The sequence below is a fragment of the Acipenser ruthenus genome, chromosome 26 (genome assembly GCF_902713425.1).
Source record: "Acipenser ruthenus chromosome 26, fAciRut3.2 maternal haplotype, whole genome shotgun sequence".
In the NCBI taxonomy this organism is placed as follows: Eukaryota; Metazoa; Chordata; class Actinopteri; order Acipenseriformes; family Acipenseridae; genus Acipenser; species Acipenser ruthenus.
Window position 1 is genome coordinate 18,333,401 of NC_081214.1, and position 19,049 is coordinate 18,352,449.

A 19,049-nucleotide genomic window follows, 5' to 3' on the forward strand; every position below is an offset into this window, starting at 1 on the left:
ATTTTCAATGAATAACAAATAGTCTTCATTTAATAATAATAATAATAATAATAATAATAATAATAATAATAATAATAATAATAATAATAAATGCCCTAGTGCTAATATTAATAAATATAGTTGTTGGTCTATTCTGTGGCAGCCTTTACATCTTTAAGAATAATTTTGAAATGATGGAAGGCTGGTATAGTTTACATATGCATCAATTACCAAACAGGTGACATTTTTTAACGTTTTAGTACTCTCTGTTTCAGTTCCAAACTCAAATAAAAAAAGTCGTGTGACTTTGAAAGAACATTACGCTGATATTTGGTAAGCTGTAAAAAGCCACTTCCTGCGGAGCAGTCAGCGAGCTGGGAAAAGGCAATCAACGAAGGGGAAAAAAAAGACAATCAAGGACGTGTGTCGCGTCCTGCAGACCAGCTGAAGTGGAGCTGCGGTTTAATTGATCACAGCTGCTAAGGAGATGAGAACCATTCCGGTGGTTTAGTCACGTGTCCCCAGGGGGGCGTGCTGTGCTCTGGGAGTCGGGGCACGGTGGGATCCCGTTAGCGCTGTTTGTGAGCTAGGGTAGGGACAGCTCACCAGTCCAAGTACTGCAAGTTGCAACAAACACAAAGAGGGGGATCAACATAGTTTGTTTGGAGAAGCTACATGTTTGTGACAGAGGGGGTATATGGTTCTGGGTGGGATTCTGACGCATGTTGTTGAGAACAGTGTTCGGGAAGGTGTTTCAGCAAACTTGGACTAATAATTAGGCTACCGGTGAATGCTTCGTGATACTGGGACGCTACTTTGGAGGAATACGACTGAGAAAGAGGTGAGTGCAAGTATTCTGTTTTGTTCCGGCCACAGGTGGTGATCTTTTATTGTGACTAACATGTTTTAATTGTTTGTTATGGTTCTGTGAACCCATGAAAAGGGAAAGAATTGCCTATTTATTTATTTATTTATTTATTTATTTATTTATTTATTTATTTATGTATGTATGTATGTATGTATGTATGTATGTATTTTGTTTTTGTTTATTGGCTTAATTTGTTGTCAAGGACTTCTGCAACAAAACACTTAATATCCCCGTGTCAATATGCACAGTTAACCTCCTTGTGTGGGCATGGCTGCTGACAGAAACGTCACCAAAAAAAAAAAAAAAACACAACTATAGATCATCACTGGGCTTGACAGCTCGTTCTATGATTCATTATTGCAAAAATATTTTTGTGCCAGGATGAGTTGTTTGGTTTGTGTTTGTGTTGGCCATTACAATTGCGTCCATTTGAATGCTAACAGATGTTTTTAAAGAACACAAGTTGTCAACCTGAAATTAACTAAAATAAACACGTGCCTTCAAAGAAACAGAAAGTTGAGGAACTTTTTGCAGGAATTAGAAATAGCTGCTTATGGACGTGGCTAATAACTACAGGAGTTATTAAAACACATCCTGACAAAACCCCTCCTCATATTTAGTACACACACAGATACCTACGTTTTTACTATGTGTCACATTTAAAAACCACAAAACAAAAGCAGACGTACATAAAACAAAACAAAACAAAAATGTTAACCGCTGAAAGCTTCAGTTATGTGTTGCATGTTCATGGATGAAAATAAGACACCCATTGCTTAGCAGTTTCATCCATTCCCGGTTTTACTGTTAATTTAATAAGACGTGCCTGAGCGTGTTGCCTATACACTGGCTAATCAAGCTTGTATTAAAAATGAAGTTTATAATTTAGGTTTGGGAGGATGGACAAACCCTCATTGGCTTCGTCATTCAATTATCCCCTATTCATTCCCTACCGATTAATCATCACTATGATAAATACCGCGTGTACTCACCCCGCACTTTGCTTTTGCTTCGTTTTTGCAAACCCACGTCCCGCCCCCTGTCACAGTCTTCCATTACTCTTATTCTCAAAGCTGTGTCCGACGGCCAGGCACGAGATCTTCAATCCAGGTAGGCGAAATGCCAAATTCGTTTTGTTTCATTCCTCGTATACCGCATCAATAAAATACTTTGTTTTTACCTAATCGATAGCGTCGTGGGGTTTGTCCTGAACTACTGACAAAAAACAACTGTCTTCTTCAAAAGGAAGAGGTCTTACTGATCAACAAATGACAGGACCTGCTTAGAATCAACCTAAGGGTTTGATGGAGGCAGAAAATGGGTAAGCTACACACAGCTTGCAGTACCTCGCTGGTGTGGCTTTATTAATCCTTTACAAACAATTGACAGCTTGCAAATTCCCCATGAGAATGTGATACAGATACTGTTTTAGACGGCAACTGTGTCCCAGTGCATGATTTTCAGAAAGCATAGTGAGAATACTGAAACTTTTAAAAGATCATGCAGGTTAAAGGGTAAATATATATATATTTTTAATTATAGTATGTGTTTGAGTTGCATTAGATTGACAGTGTGGAAGTAAACTAATTATATTATTTATAGTAAGATATGGGAATAACATCCCCAAAGTTTGTTGTAGACATTTGATGATAAACTTGGAACCCCTTTTTACCCCATTTTGTACTGAGCTTTTCAGTCAACTACTGATACCCGAATAATCCAAGCTATGGAAACAGAACTCGTTGAATGATGTGAGTGAGAAGAGCACTGTGTTGCTTCTTCCTGAAGTACCACACTGCATGTATCTGTTTTCATAATGAATTGTGTAAATTTACAGCCTTGCCCAGACTTTTCTTTCCTGGGCCTATCGCTCTTTAAATTGCTAGGCTAGGCGTCTAGACCAGTGGTTTTCAATCCGGCCCTGGACACCCACTGTGTCTGCTGGTTTTCATTCCAACTAAGCTTGCAATTACAGTACACCCTCGCTATAATGCCCTTCATTATAACGAACCTTTGGCTATAAGAAACCTGGCCCCTGGCCCCTGGACTGTATACACGGCATGCCACCTCCACAGTGAAGTCAATTCTTTTGTCTTAAGCGTGTGCTGTGTAACTATGCTTCCGAAACATAGTTCATTCAATTAAACAAAGCTGGAAACTACATAGATTGTTTGAAAAGTAGTAATGCAGGCATATCTCTGTCGTGAATATAGGTTGTCAAAAAGCACTCTGTTTTTTGGCTTGTTCAGCAACCATGCGGCAAAGAAAAATTGATAAGAAAAAAACAAACAAAAAAGACTTGAGGATCTGATGAACTTTTCATGTCAAACTTTTCGGTGCGAGGTTGATTTTGAATAAAAGCTCAGTTTGCGATTCTAAGATGGCGCACTTTGAAACGATTCATGTCAGATTGATTTTGAATAAAAGTTTAGCTTAAATTCTGGATTTTTGCTTTTGTACTGCATTTTATTATTATTATATTATTATTATTATTATTATTATTATTATTATTATTATTATTATTATTATTATTATTATTTGTTTACTTAGCAGATGCCTTTATCCAAGGAGACTTACAGAAACTAGGGTGTGTGAACTATGCATCAGCTGCAGTCACTTACAATTACGTCTCACCCGAAAGACAGAGCACAAAGAGGTTCAGTGACTTGCTCAGGGTCACACAATGAGTCAGTGGCTGAGGTGGGATTTGAACCGGGGACCTCCTGGTTACAAGCCCTTTATTGAATAGGATAAAGCAAAGGCAGAATACTGCATACACGAGACAAACAGGTGTAATTCATCTAATTAACTTACTTCAACAGTTTATTGTTCATTTTAATTGTCCTTTCGCTATAACTAACCCCTCGATATAACAAACAAAAGGCTTGGACCCCAACAGGTTAGTTGTAGCGAGGGTGTACTGTACTTAACTAGACCCTTAATTTGAACTGATAATTTCATTGATTTCCGCTCTTAAACAGTTGCAGATTTGAAGTTAGCGGTCCTGTTATGGCAGTTGTTTGTGTTTTTCATCCAACCCTTGTATTTGGCCAAAAATTATTATTATTCTTATTATTATTATTATTAATTCACCTTGGCGTTTTAAGTCTGTGGTAAATGTGGCTGTCATTTGTTTTAATATGATCGGAGATGACACTGTTGCCCTACATCATACAGTAATGTGTTGCATGGTAATCCATGGTAATCCATCATTTGATCTGCAAGGAGCTGCCATCTATGAATCGAGCAGTAATTACTAACCCTTATAAATGCCATTAGGGTTGTGCACGTTTAAAGATTACTGTGAGCGGATAGGAAGCAAGTGTAATAACAAAACAACTGTATTGTGAACAAATCTGTGGTTTCCTATATGGAGGGGAAAGAAAAACATGTCTTGAGATTTCTTTTTGGCTAGAGGTATAATTTAGGTTTTGCCAGTTCTATGTAAAACATTATGATCTGAAACCAAACATAATTTTTATATCAAAAGTTTGCCCTTGAAAAGTTATGTTCAGTTACCTTAAGATGCATCAGGCATACTAATGACTAACCCAATGGGTTTGGCAATTAGCTAGTTTCCAAAATGAAATATAGCCAGCAATTAAATGCATTAATGTAAAATGCAAATCAGTATGTAAAGTTCCCTGTAATTACAAATGGATGAAGTGTTTATTAACCATTTAAATGTACCTTGCATTTATTTTGTGTGTGTATATGTATGTATATTTCTTTTAATATTATAATAACTACAAGCGTTTGAAACAGAATGGATGTCAAATGGGTATGGTTCTGAAATTACAAAAAAAGTGAACCTCTGCTTTTAATAAACTGTTCTGAAAAAGACACTCCACAGGTCTGGGGTCAAAAAGGTGTAGTCTTTTTAAAAAAAAAATTTCTCCATCCCAAAATAGTTAGAAGGAATAAAATAATGTTGTACAATGTAGCCAAGACATGTACTTTTCATTTATTTAAACCACCCTCATTTTTATAAATTCTTTCCAGGCACAATGTCTGTGCCCTGAGTAATGCTATTGAAAAACATTACAGTCCCAACCACAACAGGCTGGTCATCCCTGGAGATGAAGTGTTACTGATTGCTGGTGGGACATTGTGTTCTGTATGTCTTTTAGATGCTTTAAAACCCTTAGCACTTACACTACACAAAGCCACAGTCTTTCTCGTGTCTGTATTAAACATGCTGGCATTAGTGCAGATGATAGAAGCAGTTCAAAAACATTTGAAACCTATGCTCGCACGGAAATGTTCCAATTTGGCATCCATGGGCCTTTAAGGGTTTCTTGCTGTTCTTTGATTTGAGCTGTAATGAGTACCCTCGCTGGGAACTATCCTCACAGTACAGCTTGTTTGTGTCATATCCTCTATTTATAGGGAACACTTCCTACAGGATTTTGATCAGACTTCTTGATGAGATGTGTGGTTTTTGCACAAGGGACCCATAGAGGTGAACATCAACTTCTCTGTCAACAACAAGCCTGAACAGTTCCTGCATGCAGGTTATTTTTACATCAGTTATACTGTTGGATAGATTCCCCACACAGCTCTCTGCTATTATGGAGTAGAAGTTTTCTTGAGGATTTTTTCCATCAAATCTAGGTAATGGCCATGCAAGTAAGTAGTATATTGCAGTGTATGTATGAGCCTGCAAATAGTGGAGGGAAAAAAACCCCAAAAATAAATACACTGCTGTGCAAAAGTCTTAGACATGCTGCATTTTTCTACTCTGATGCATTATGAGCATCAACATTTTAACAACTCCTCCCTAGTGTTTTCTACTATTATAACAACCTTGACTTGCATAAACAAGGAAAAACATTGAGTGAAATAGCTTGCATCACTCGATTTTCAAGGTGTGGTATCCGAAGCATAATCAACAAGTACAGAGGAACATCATCTGTAATTGACAAACCCAGGACTGGAAGACCCAAAAAGCTGTCTAATAAGCATGAGCAATACTTGAAGATAATATCCTTAAGGACTAACAGAAGGCACAGGTGTCGTTGTCCATCAAATCAACAGTACGAAAGTCACTCATGAAATCAGGATTTAAAGGATTTGCTGCAGTAAGAATAACTCTTAAGAAAGGGGAAGAAGACTAAAAGTCTAAAATATGCACAAGAACACAGACATTGGACAATGGAACAGTGGTCCAAAGCACTTTTGACCACTGATGGATGGACAACGACATCTGTGCCTTCTGCCAGTTCTGTTAAAGGAGTGCTTTTTTTTTAAATACTGGGAAGTTGTTTCAAGAAAGGATCCTTTCTGCACTACCCAACAAACTAGATGTTTAGATTTGTGAGGTGAAACAGTTTCATCTTTTGAAAGCACGTGGGCTGTTAAAGGTTAATAAGCTCATTCAGTGTTTTACGAACCCCCTGGAAGGCCACGCCAGTTCTTTTCTTTGCTGTGATGCATTCAAGTTAAATCCATTGAATATTTTCAAATAACAGCCAATGGTTGTCACAATGGTATAGCCTTGGAGACGACAGGATTGAAATGTGCTGTGCTGGGTACAGTTTGGATATGATGGATCTGTGATGGAATAAGAAGGGACTCTGTTGCTAACAGCTGGTAACAATGTGTGTGTTTCATTAGGGCTTTTAATACTGATTTAGGCTCACAGGGGTTTTGAGAGATCCAATATGTGTCTCTTTTTGATTTTATGATCTTTTATTTTGCAGGCCAGTTTTTAATAATAGTCTTAAGAAGCCATGGGGTGTTTTCACGGAATACTGTATTTGGACAAACTGGACCTTTTTATTGTGACAGAATTAGGGATGGGGTTTGTTTTTCACAATTGGAGTAATGGATGGTTGGAGATTTGATTAGAAATATATTGGTGTTCAACATAGATTGTTCAGTGACATTGTGGCCCGTGCCCAATATGTGTGGAAGTAAAGCAGGTAAAGTACTGTATATGGTATATACATTCTATGTTGTAAACACAAATGCTTCCTGTTCCCAGAATAATCATTGTTTATTGTGTTTAAAAAAAAAAAAAAAAAAAAAAGAATGGTTATACTGTATTCATAATCAGTGACCAGGAAATAACAAAAGAAAAAAAATTGAGGCATTTTACTTTAAACATAGAGGGCCGTGTTCACAAAGGGTGTTTCCAGATGTTTAACTATAGACATGGCTAAGAGCAAATTGGAGTTGAGTGCTTCTGGCCAAAAGGGTTTTCCACAAAAGGGTTTTTCAAAAAAAAAAAAAAATTAAAACCCTTTTAGCTGAACGTGTCTAAATGTAAGCTGCACACTGTTTATCGATATTCTTGCAGATGCAAGTGGTTAGGCTTGCAGTTAAGTGTAATCGGTTACAACTGCACACTTGCGTATTCGCCAAAAGTGCAGAAATGCAAGAGTGAAATGTAAAAGTAATGTGGAATGGAAATGTAAAAAGCAATGTGGGAATGGAAAAGGCTATACAGTTCCAATCAGCACATTTTACATTTCGGGTAATTTTTAGGACTTTGAGTCCCTTCATTCGTCAGCAGCAAAACACCAAATAAATAATTAAATAAATAAAAATGGCTTGAAAACTTCACAAACTCAAATATAAACTACAAAAATAGGTGCTATATTGTACATGGAAACTCAACATGTACAAAATCTAGTAATGAAAGAAAAAAGAATTGTAAAAGCATTGTTGCTTCAATAAAACTTTTTCCAGATCTAAACTGAAGCAGGTAATAAGGTGAAGTGATCCCAGGGACTTCCAAGGGTTTTGAGATGCAGGTGTTTGCAGATATTGCTACCGACTAATGGGTAATGTATTATTAAATTAAAATAAAGTGATGTATTTGTGTATACTAGTAGAATTTTATTTATTTAAATTAGTAGAAAGGTAAAATAAATGACTGAGTATTTGTCTTGGCTATGTGTATATAAAGAGCTTAAAACAAGACTGAAACAAGCCCTACTACCCTTGTTGAACAAATTCTATTGTGTTTTGGTTATCCACATCTGAAATTTAGAACAGACAAGTACATGCAGATGAAAATATGCTTTATGAATAAGCGACAAAATAACCAACTGATTTAAGAGCTAAACATGATTTATGACTGGCCCAGAGCATTTACATATTGATGCACAAAGCCTCTTGAATATATAGCTTGCTAGATCATTTATACAAACTGCATTTATTAATTCTCCCTTCAGAATTGTGTCTGTGTAACTTGTGGTTTTTACTTTCTGGCTAAATATGTGGCTTTGTTTTATGGAAATTAAAATAAGAATGAAGGCCACATGCTAATAGTCAGAATATTGACAACATTTGAGGAATACATTGAGAAAAATGTAGTCCTATATACTGCCTATTAGCTCATTTGACAGAACAACAACACTTTTACTCCTATAACCCTCCAGTGACAAACTCCAATCCTTAAATGTGTGTTTCCTTGCATCCTCTTATTTTGAGAATCAGTCTATGTCAAATCAATCACTTCAAGAAGGTTTCTCACCTGACCTCTTCCAATTTTGTTTGGCAGAGATGCCATAGAGAGATAAGATTTCCTCAAGTTTCAAGTCTCTAGGTCAAATGTTTATGTGAGAGGTCACCAAATATTTGACCCGAAATGGCTCACAGATCAGACCAATGACATAAAAGTACCAATAACTTTTATTTTTAATGCTACAGTAAAAAGTAAACTATTGCTGGAAAGCACTCTTTGTGCATTTTTTAATATTTAATGTCAAACATAATTTTGACCTTGAATTGTTGACCTTTGACTTCAATTGGCCTGTTAGGCCCAACATGGATGACCAAAATCAAGGTTGGATATGAAGTTCACACCATCTTCTAAGTCTGTACCAAAATCTACTCTGTAGTTTTGCTATTAAGCAATTATGCTAATAAGTTGGCACATTTAACAAATAAACACTTTGGTTGATAGATTCATACTTCTGTACTTTATACTGTATAGTTCCACATATAAGACATAAAATGGGCACTCTGTTCACAATGTATTAGAAAATTTCCTTTTGCAGTAAATTCAACAATGCAGGGACTACTAATTCCCCATCGTGTTAATTCAAGCTTCTGTATTTGAATGCAGAACACATTCCCTGCCAGATAAAAAGAGCAGTGTTTGTGGCAAAATGCCACCATGTCTCAGACTCTATGAAGATGCACCTCACATCTTCCATCTTGTGTTTGTCACTAGTGTTTCAAACTACACAAACAAACATAATTGTTAGATACAGAAGTATAGTATGGTATGTTTTTTGTTTAATGCTTAATGTTCGGATCAACAAAACAGAAATTAAAACTGAGAAACTGTGGTTCCTCTGCAAATTATGTAATGTAATGTAGGGGAAGCGTCAAACAATTATTAAACAAACCAACAATACAAAACAGACTGCTTGCTGTTACAATACCAAATGTTTGGTTGTGCACTATAGTGTGGTACTAATACCCTGCCTATGATTACAATCTCTGAAATGTAGGACATCTGTCAATACCTGAAGAAAAAAAAGAATGTTATGATATTAATTTATTTATTTAAAGAAGGCATATTTTTACATTTAGTGGGGATGCATATGCCCTGACAAGCATTACGCATAAGATATAAGGATTGTAAGAAACGGACACGCTGCTGAATATTGCATTCAGTATGCGTTCACTTACTGTAAAACCTAAAGTAATGACAATTATAAACCTCCCGGATTGTCCTCCCAGTAGAGCAGTCCTTATCCCTTCGGTTTGGCCTCTAAAGCGTCTTGCAACAGGACTTTGAAGGGTACATAAGGACCTTTTTATTTTATTGTGTTACATGTTCCCATGTGTTGCTACATCTGTTTACGTAAGCTGTGTGTATTGTTTTAAATTTTTTTTTTTTTTAACATTTTGACCACTTTTTTAAACTTTTTTTAAATTGCATCATCCTCCTGCTCACATATGTAACTGAGATGGATTCACCAGTGAGCAGGAGGATGATGGGAAATATAGTTCTGAGAGGTCCATGCGGGTACATGAGAAGCCATCTTGAGGCAGAGAATGCAGTTTAAAAAAGTGGTCAAAATGTAAATAAATAAATAAATAAATAAAAACAATGCACAAAAATATAAAAAAAATACAACCTGGCAGCTCTTCTAAGCAAATGAAATATGTTCCTACAATTTCCAGAACCTAGCTCTACCACATACATTTCACGACAAGGTTGAGGCTCCTCTTCTTATTCCAGGTTAACCAAGTCCTGCTTAAGAACACGCTGCGTCAAAAGCCATCCATGGTATCATAATTAGGAGTGATCTCCATGGAGTAGAACTCCTCAGGAAATCATAATTGCTTGATTGTAGATTTTCAAAAGTCATCACTTGGATTGCTCCCTGGCTGACATATAAAGCATTTGACAAGACAAAAGCAGTTTGAGAAATCCTCTAGAGTAATACTGCAACTTCATTGCTCCCCTATCTGAGGTTTAATATTCATTAGTCTTACTATATGGACCATTATCTATTTACTGTTCAGATAAGGCAGATTACACTAATTACAAATTCTAGCTTGACTCTTCTCAAAATTGATGTGTTGCATCCAACATTTGAGTGCAATATGTGTTCTCTTGTCACCCATGTTTTGTTTTTTTATTGACACATCAATAACTTCTATTTGGAAAGAGCCTCAAAATAAGCTTGCCATGCTTTGGTTTCTTTGTGGATCCAATCTGTCAACCCAGTAAAACCCCAGTCCATTACTACCAAATGTCACCCCTCAGATGATGATTACATATGGAATGACCCAAATGCTAACATGTCTTTATGACAAGTTGGCTTAATGCAAAGCCTAGCAGACACAAGTGGACTCTAATAGTAGCAATGGCATAGGCTTCTCTTAGGCTAGACTTTGTGAAGAGGTCATCCTCAAATGATGCATGAGAAATAGGCTGCATCATTTTAATTTGAAAAACATGTTATTATGCATACACAATTAATTTTGAATGACTAGCTTTGATGTTTTATTATTTTCATTGATCAAAAAGAAATGTAAATCTTACCAACCTGTAAATGTTGCAGAGTTCTTAGCTGCTTTTAGTGATGAATAGACTACTTTGGTTTATCACTGCAAAAGCTTTCATGAGAACATCAATGCTTCAATTCATTTAATATGCTGAATTTTGTAAAAAAAAAAAAAAAATACAAGTAGCGATATCATTTTCATCAAAGCTCCACGCAGATCTTATCGGCTGTTGTGAATATCACATGTACACTGACTGTAGCTCTCCTCAGATTCTTGGCACTGCAGTGAGTCACTCAAAATATACTTGTGTTGCATGAATCATATTTGTTGAATAAGCTATTGATAATACTTCAATTATTCGGGTGTGGTGTTTTTTTTTTTTTTACCCATTTTTCTGTGTTATTTTAGTGATATTTAAGCTTAAAATGCTTTAAACTCCGACAGATCTAAATCCTGACTGCCTGGCAAGTTTAAGCAATGTGTTCAGGTAGGGGCCTTTTTAGTTAATGAAAATACAATTTGATTTAAGCAAAATTAACAATTATTTGATTAAACTAATTCATTTTTTGATCTATGAAGTGAGTGATTTACATTTAGGATGGAACTGTGTTGTCTCTAATGTATGATCATACAGGTGCTGTGAAATATTGAATTATCAGAGTTATTTTTTAGAGGAAAAATACAATGTTGTCGATTAGAGCAGTATGAGCCAATTATTTGACTATTTGGATTAAACTCTGCTGCAGGCAGGTGCTGACAACGAGTTAAGGGTTGATGGTGTTGAAATTGCAATTCAATTGAGGAATAGCTGCTTTAAATCTGTGCTAATTACCCTGTACATATCGCACACAATTTATCCGAATGTTTCAAATGTAAAGAAGGTCGGCAATTTAAATGCAGTCCAATGAGTATTCAGTTATTTGGTTAGCCATACATTTGTGTTCTATCATATTGTGTATTTGGTTAAAACAGAAAAGTAAAGATTCGCTGTGCACTAGAAGCGAACTGGTGCGAGTCGTCTTTCCTCGCCAAGCCTGACCGACCACAAAAGCCAATTACTGAGTACAGTGCTCCCTGTGTGTCCCAGAGAAAAGATCAACTTGACATGACTGGATTCAAACCACACTCATGTGCTCTCCCTGTACACCTTACGGCAGCTTTTACTAGGTGAGCAAGTGGGGACCCTAAGCCATTTTATTATTATTTTTTTATTATTGTGGATTTGTGCCTAACATTAATGGATTTCCTTTTCACATGTGCTTCTGTGGCACAACTACCAAATTCTAATTCTAACTGGTGTAGTGAAATGTTGCTTTGCTCTGTAATGTTTGCTCAAACTTATTTCTTTGCTTCATAGAACTTCTAGCAATGAGAAGAGAGAGTGTGAAAGGCAACAAGGCCAATGTGACAGTATCAAATCATGGTGTCCTTGCTTGTGTCGAGCAAGCAGAACAGTCCAATCTGAAAAGAGGAGGAGTTTTGTGGCTGCCTGGGCAATTTCAGACCTTGAGGCCATAGTGCTGTATTGAAAGCCTTTTGGCACTGTCAACCTACGGAAGACTGCAACACAATGCCATAGCATCCCAATATACAGAGTCTCTATAGTACCCTTTAGGGGGTTAAGTACTGAGGAGCAAGGTCAGGCCAGGTCACTGAAATCACAAATGCTCTGTATAATAGTATTCCTCTCCTAATCAGGGCGACGTGTTGTGATGGGAGATTTGAGGATTCTCGCAGAGGGTAGGATTAAACAATAAAGCAGTATCTGTGTCTTAACCTCTTGGCACTTTATTGACAACTTGCAGCCCCGCTATTCAGCATCTCGTAATGGCATTCTTTTAAATCCTTAAGTTGTAGTTATGACAGCTTCTGTTGTATAAAACAATTGCCAAGCAGCTGTTAATCCTAACTGGGTCTTTGCTCTGTTTGTTTGTTGGAATACAAATAGAGAAGGGTTTGTACCATGTCCGCAGTTTTTGAAGAGCATATGGCAATTCTCACTGGCACAAAAGCAGGCTGGAAACAGATGATGTGGAGTCAGATTTTGCCAAATAATAATAAAGAAATGATAAACCCCACCCTGAACTGAACAAAAAATAAACCCCGAAAAATTCAAACCCGAAGTATTACATCTGCAGCATTGGAATAATACCAAAAAAAAAAAAAAAAAAGTTTCTGTTTATTTGCATCACAGCTTTATTGTTTGTGGTCAATAAAGCAAATAAGAATAATTTTAGTTTTATTATAAGATCAATTTTTTGTACAGTAGTTCAGGGTAACATTACGGTTAAAATGCAAGGCTGTAGTTAATGCATACCCCATAAGTTGGCATTAAAGTATGAACAGTATTTAGTGAAAGTAACGTCAAGGTAATGTTGCGTTTTACTCACCCAAAATAAATTTTACTCGCATAGTGTGTAAATTGGAGAGCAAATTACTCAGTGACCCAAACCCTTATCTGGAGCAGTGTATGTGATAGTAATTGCACTATGCTGGGTAGGCACGGATTACTATCAGTTTTTCCTTTTTCTCCAGACATTAAGCCAACACTTTATGAACCCCAGATAAGTACTTGTGATTCATTTCCCTTGGCACAATCTGATGCTGTGCACTGGAAACTTAGTCCCCTGTAACAGGGCCAATAGTAAGGGAGCCATTATTTCAGACTATTTAAAGTGGCAAGTGAGGAAAATTAGGCTGGCAGGTCCTAAAATGAACATTCATGGTCTGCAGTATACCCTCAAACTATTACCACCCTGGAGTCCCCACATAGAAAGGAACAATGATGTGAATCCATTGCAGATCCTGGCAGTGCTCATTTTGGCAAACTTTTGGGGCATTGCATCAAAAAGACTCGGTAATCTAATCAGAATAAGATATTGATTTTCTAAACTAATGTCTTACTGTTGCACTCCTTGTAATTTCAGGAAGGCAAAGGTATCCCTGAGATTGCAGTGTATTCAGTGATCTGCCTCCTTACTTTAACTGTTCCCTGACCTTTTGTGGCAAAACAATTATCTTCAGCAGTTGCTCTTATACATGCCTGAACTAATCCAGTATGCAGTGTCTCTTACGACTGTTGTCCCAAGATTTCATAGAATAAAGGCCTTAGCATTGTAATGTGCAGTGATTGGAGGAATTATATTGATGTTGCACCAGGTTTGCAGTAGTGTCATTTGTAATTCCACATATCCTACTACATTTACCTGATGGTGGGATTAAATGCGTTTATGAAGTGTGATAGGATAGATGTGGGTGATCCGCTGACAGACGGGAGAAACATAAGAAAGCTGTCTTTTGAAATGGCCATCAGGTGCATATGATGTGGCAGTAGTGTGGAGTAGCGGTTAGGGCTCTGGACTCTTGACCGGAGGGTCGAAGGGTCAATCCCCGGTCAGGGACACTGCTGTTGTACCCTTGAGCAAGGTACTTTACCCAGATTGCTCCAGTAAAAACCCAACTGTATAAATGGGTAATTGTATGTAAAAATAATGTGATATCTTCTAACAATTGTAAGTCGCCCTGGATAAGGGCGTCGGCTAAGAAATAAATAATAATAATAATAATAATAATAATAATATGATCTATATATTTTCAGCTCACCGGAAAGCCATGAGCCGCTACCAACAACAGTGTACAAAACAGAAAAAAATGCAAAAAACACTGCGAAAAAACAAAGGTTTGTAGTGAACACGGCTGTGCGTTGCTTCAGCTACAAAGGAGGTCCTGCTGACATACCCTTCCAGCTATATAATTTTCAAGTGCGATTTTAAAAATCCCTAAACCTATACCCTGATCTTTTTCAGCGAATTAAACAGCAAAGCCCTGATCCTAGTTGTACACTCGGTGATTGATGGTTAAAAACCATCCTTTTATTTTTTTCTGTGTTTGCTTACCGCAAAGCTCCAACAGAGCCTCTTTGCTGACACTGTAGTACAGACCTGTTTGGTCCCGGCTTTCAGCAGGGTGGTGTGTCAGGGGCTTCTTTTTATAGCGAGGCGCTCCACCAGGACACGCCCACCAGCCGACCAATCCCCATCTGCGATTCCATGTAAACATCACACAGCTGGAAGCGTATCACCGGCAGACCGTCTGGCTCTGTCCGGAAAACATACGCATGCTTCCGAGAAGCCAGTGACGGAACACTGTCTGTGTTACAAAAACACATTGAAAAATTGGGAAACCAAACCTCTAATCCTACTTGTCTCAACAGTTGCTGTCTGTCGCAAATCTTGCCTATGGCTTAGCATCTGTGATTACGCAATGCAAATGATTTGCCTCAACAATTTTTTTTTCAATATTTTGTGAGGATGAGAGTGAAATTAATTGATAGATTTATTTATTTATTTTTTTTTATCAAAATATCAGCTTAGATTTTCTGTGTCAAAATGCAGAGGAATCTGATAGGCTTGAATCTTGAACAAGGAGGCTCAACTCATTTCATGGCTTCTGGGTTCACAGCATGCAAATTCATGCATTAGCCTTCTGCTCTGCTTTGATAATGCATTAGTGTCATTACAATTTGCACGTGGCTCTATTTCTGCCATATGTACCCTTCAGAAAATGAGCAGAAAGTGAACATCCATTATATTGATGTGGGCCTGATTTTAACAGTGTGCCTTCAGACTGTATTCCATTAACAGAGGTTATAGGGCTAATATTGGTATGCTAGCTGCAGTTTTCAATAGGAGGCTGAACTAACACCATTGCAGGCATCAATACCACACATTCCAGGAATCTATAATTCTGCACAAACAAAGCCAACAGTAGCTAAAGAACCACACACACTAACATTTTGGACAGCCAGTCTGCACAATATAATTACTAGACCTTAAGGTTTAGTAATGACCCATCCATAAATTGTTTATAAAGAAGTGCTTGGAACAGTATTAATATTAGTATTATATTTTTAAAATACTAAATCTTACAGTTAATAATTACAGTTATTTAAGACAGTGTGTATTTATATTTTGACTAATTAACAAGGAGCTTGTAACTGCTTATACTTTTTTATGAAATATGTGCAACCAGAATATTTAACATTGTATGAAAGGCTGATTTCACAGTCCATGATTACCATTTTATATGTTTTTTTTTACCTGTACCCCTTCTGTCTGACAGTTTAAGCTCAAGTACCCCTTTATAATCGCGCTACTGAATGGTACCACAGTTGCAATAAAAGGCAGAATATTTCATATGTAATTTGGCACAACAGTTTGGCCCCCACTTTAATTTTGTTGCTACTTGTTCCTACTGCACTAAAAATGTCCCAATTGTGTCTTAAACACTTCTACATTACATCTTCATATGAAAGGTCCCTTTATTGTAACTTGGCCGTTTTTATGCATGTGAAATATTTTTGGTCATATTACTATTACTACAGCGACTAAAGATCTTAACAGCTGCCTAAGGGAGGACTGCAAAGCTACTATTCCGTAATCCCGCTCACACCCTCAGAAGTAACTGTAGGGTTTAAATCATCGATAGCTGTAGTTGGCTTTTCATAGTAGAAAGGGTAAAAAGGAAAAGGGTCGCCTTTGATTACATCAGGCATTAGGTAGGGCTGCACTTGTTAAGACTCCCTGTCATCACATCTGTGATGTGGTGATGAAGAGTTAATCCAGCCCAGAGATTTATCAGTACAGACGAGATATGCAAAGCCTTGCTCAAGGTTCTCATTTACCCTGGTTTTTAAGGGTCCATTGCAATGCTGCAGAGAAATAAAGGCTTTTATTGTTATTGCTTGCTTTAGGAACTAAATTCCTGGGTCCCCCAGAGGAAACATAACCTTTGAGCTAACAAAGGCAACCTCACAGTTTTGTCCTGGATATCGGTTGGGGATTCTGGGAAAAATGTCATGTTGTGCTCCTTGGTTTAGTTTGGTGAAGATTTAACTGAAATTAGGTGAATTAAAGGTCCTGACTGGGGTAGAAAAGCCTCTTGGCTTGTTTCCCATTAATATGTACAGCCTCAATCTCTACCCAAACTGGTTAACCAGGGTACTATTGTTCACCTTGATTGTTTTCATGGTATATAAATGAATTGCTATTATGAATTAATGTTAGTAAGTTAACCATGGAAAATTGTGATGTAACATTGCATGACTCGCACCAACCAGTACCGAATATTATTGTATTTACAGCGATAGAGGGGTGAAGGATAAGAGGATGCTTTTGGCATTTCTTTCCCCCTTTCAAGAAATCTCCCTTTTGATTTTCATAGTTTATGAATCTTGTATCCAAGCCATTGGGCTTGTAATACATATAACTTGTGTAGTCCCATTTGTTACATAATGGTTTTCCAATTTAATATAGAAAGTGCATTATCTTCTTTCTTTGTGCCCTGAGGTTCATGTTCTGTTCTTTTTATGTCTGATTTGGCAGATATTTTTAGCTATAACTCATGATATTCGGAGGTAAAACCAATAGTTTTCCTCTGCATTGACTCCTGTCAAGTGTTATGGTATTCAGTATGTGAACCACATATCCTCAAAGATATTGCAGTACATTTTAACCGGGCTTGACAAACTACAGATGAATCCTACAGTTATGACTACCAAATGTCTCTACATAATTTGCTGTAAACCGCACTCCTATTATTATATTTTAAAAAAAGGAACATCTGTGAGATACATAAAAACAAGTGTTGTCTTTAACATTTTTTTCTGGCAGCATTAAAACTGAAGGCTAAAGGGGATATCGGAGGTCTGTTTCTGTGACACATATTCCACGATCTACTTCATGGACTTTCTGTAGTCTTTGAAGAAAAGGGGCCAATATTTCTTGTAACTAAGCAACCACACATACTGAATCTAGCCATCCTTGTCATGGGTTAAATTTACAAAAGTCTCTTGCTTCCCTTTTTTTATTCTGACTATTTACATTATGGTTTGTAGATGGTGTCATAAAAGAACATATTTTAATTAGCAATAACTGAGCTGGAATCTCATAATCTGAAGCAGTTTCCTTTTAGGTACCGGTCAAATTAATTTGGTACTCCAAATACTGGTTTCAAGTTCAGCCCAATTCTGGAGTGTTAAGTGTTTTTCAAATGAATATGTAACCATAGAGGGTCCAGGGTCAATTCAGCATTTTATTTAAATGTCTTGTTTTGTTTTGCCTGGCCTTTTATTAATTATTTGAGTACTTCTGCCTGTCATTTGAAAAAGCATTTGAGTACTCCAAAATATGTAGTGCTTAAGTATTCAATTTATTATTATTATTATTAGAAATTTACACCCCTGTAGATTTACACTCCCCTTTAACTATTTATTTGTGGAGTGTTTTTTTTTTTAATTTTTTTTTTTTTACCTGAGTTAGCCCACTGATCAGCAATCCCAGAATGCAAAGTAAAGCAGCATTCTAAAGCCAATTTAGTTTTCTCATTTCTGCTTATTGAAGCATTCATCCTCGTTAGCTAAACCTTGGCTATATTCCTGCGTATCGGCTCAGAATTTATCATTAGCTTTTGATGCTGCTGAGTGTGCTTCAATTCAGACCTTATTATGGCACTCAATCAGACAGAAGAAAATTGCACCATTGGGCTCAGTGAGAGGGCACATCATGGCTGATAATGCTTGACGGAAATGGTCTGCTTGACTCTGTCGCCACGGCTGATTCTGTCTTCATTCAACAATAAGCATTTTATCTAAAACCTTGATAAGTTTAATAACGGACAGCAAATTAATATATGAAGTAAAAAAAAAATTAAAAGAAAGTGTGTCCTAGCATGTCTGCCTCGCTGCCACACTGTATTGCAATGCCTCTTCATTCCAAACCTCCAGTGTCTGTGCTTCATAGAATAACCTTTTAAGAGACTCCAGCGTCATCATGATCATGGTTATGTTTGCATTTCTGTATAACTGTGGGTAATATTGCACTTTGCAAAAGTTTGTACATTGGTCACCTGAGCTACTGTATACAGAAGAGCTTAATTTACAGCTGCAAAACATAATTACAGTGTTCCATCATATTCCTAAAAGATGAATCCAGGTATTACAACTTGTCCTGTTTGTAAGCAAGGATACATTATTCAGACTGTGGTAAATGTTAATGTTACAAAATTAACAATAAACTGCTGAAGGATTTAAATACTCAAGTTGTTTTTTGTAAGATTTATTTTTGCGATTGCAAATACTTCAGATTAAGGGCCTTTTACTCAATGTTCAATATTTGTTTTAAACAAGTAATGATACCATAACAAAATGCAAATGTCAGAATAGTAC

The 19,049-nt window shown here is 36.8% G+C and overlaps 1 protein-coding gene across 3 annotated transcripts in view; it reads left to right on the forward strand.

Moving 5' to 3' along the window:
• Positions 1–409: 409 nt before the first annotated feature.
• LOC117430770 (probable E3 ubiquitin-protein ligase MID2) overlaps positions 410–19,049 on the forward strand; it is a 124,648-nt gene continuing 106,008 nt past the window's right edge. For all 3 annotated transcript variants that reach the window (XM_059000642.1, XM_059000641.1, XM_059000645.1), the window contains exon 1: positions 410–820. The gene's annotated coding sequence lies outside the window, so the exon portion shown is untranslated. The remainder of the gene's footprint in view (positions 821–19,049) is intronic.